A 1,771-nucleotide genomic window follows, 5' to 3' on the forward strand; every position below is an offset into this window, starting at 1 on the left:
TATCTCAATTATTTTGTGCTGTCTCGCTGTGCTCTTCTCACCAGGATGAATTACTTCTACTCAACGTCCTCCGGATTTCATCTGGCAAAACATTCATTAAGAATCCCTTTGCATAACATGCACTTCGCAGCTCTCGGTATTTGATTTTCCTGGATGTCTTTCATACGAAAAAACGTTAACAGCAACTTGACTTGAAAAGAAAATCGCGCTCCTTTTCATTATCCCAATGCAACCGACATTGCAATGTAGTTTATTCAACAGGCTCAAACTATTCTTTGAGATTTTTGTCATAGCGTCAATGCAGATAAAATAACTAATAGAATCCCAGTATCCATACGACAGCTGTGATCATCTCAAAGCAGCACCATTGAAAGCCACTGATGACAGCAACGAGAGTGGGATTCGAACCCACGCATGCAGAGAACAATAGATTAGCAGTCCATCGCATTAACCTCTCGGCCATCTCATCACAGAGGCACAAAACGCTCTGACCTTATGAATAATTGAATTTCGTAAATCATGCAGAGCAGCAGATATTTCTCCCTGGTTTTGGTGAAATGAGAAATAACAAAGTACGGTTCCAAGACTATGGTCTGACCCCTGGGTTGTGGGGCAAGTGCACTCCCACTGTCACACTATGCACATAATGATCTGAACAAATGTGAGGAAATGAATATGTAACAAGGTCTGTGTAATTCTGTGAAGATTTGAAGTCAATGGAATGAAGAACCCGAGACAGCAGGAGGTTTTCTTTCAATAAAGAGTTGGATAGAACTCTGAAGGATCGTGGAGTCAAGGGTTATGGGACTAAGGCAGGAAGAGGATACAGATTGAGGATGTTCAGCCATGATCATAATGAATGGTGGTGCTGGCTCGAAGGGCAGAATGGCCTACTCCTGCACCTGCTGTCTATTGTCTATTAAATTGCCTTTGAGGAATTGTTTTCCAGACTGGAGGAGAGTGCATAGTGCTCAATGTCATTATTCGGAACACCTAACTTCCGCTCAGATGTTTTTTACACTCACTTGTGTACAGGACAGACAATTTCAAAATCCAAAATAAGACTAAACTGACAATTGAACTCAACAATGCAAAAACCATGATCTGTGTCATTTTCCCGGGCCGTGAGACACCAAGTCACTGTTTGATCACAGCAACACAGTGAGCAAGTGTCAGAAGGAAAATGAGTGCAGTGCCAGAGCGCATGCTGGGAGCAGCAGGTGACAGACGGAGATGTGCATATCCCACAACAGGAACACTTCCCAAACAGCAGACTGCGGTGGAAGGATTCAGAGGGAGTTTACACTATGAATTTCGATGCCAGAGACACAATGGAGATCTGTTATTGAGTCTGTTCAAGATGAAGATTTTAAGATTTCTACAGATGCAAAACAAAATAAAAAGCTCATGGGTTAGCGAAGGCAAAAGATGAAATTGTACATTTCATCAATCTACCCATGTTTACAATGAGGACCTCACCACTTTCCTCACACGGGGACAGAACCACTGGTGAAGATGATCATATAATTCCCGTTACTAGCCATGGAATCAGAGAAAGTGGGTTTCCCAAACGTTAAGGTAAAACCAGGAATGTGGAGGTAAGCATTAATGTGTTGCTCCTGTGCTGAAGGTGACCAATGCACGGTAACTCTGTTCCAGTATAGTGGGGTGTGCTGAGCCGAAGTTTTAATTTTGAGCCTCAAATGGAGCAACTTCAATTTCTCGTCGGGTTGAGGGATACAGGCAGAAGGTGATATTGAGCAAAGCCAGG

At 42.9% G+C, this 1,771-nt stretch overlaps 1 non-coding gene across 1 annotated transcript; it reads right to left on the reverse strand.

Moving 5' to 3' along the window:
- Nucleotides 1-387: 387 nt before the first annotated feature.
- On the reverse strand, nt 388-469 carry trnas-gcu (transfer RNA serine (anticodon GCU)). Its single transcript has one exon. It is a non-coding gene; the product is annotated as a tRNA-Ser (tRNA).
- Between the last annotated feature and the right edge of the window lie 1,302 nt (nt 470-1,771).

Source organism: Chiloscyllium punctatum, chromosome 28, assembly GCF_047496795.1.
Source record: "Chiloscyllium punctatum isolate Juve2018m chromosome 28, sChiPun1.3, whole genome shotgun sequence".
Lineage (NCBI taxonomy): Eukaryota > Metazoa > Chordata > Chondrichthyes > Orectolobiformes > Hemiscylliidae > Chiloscyllium > Chiloscyllium punctatum.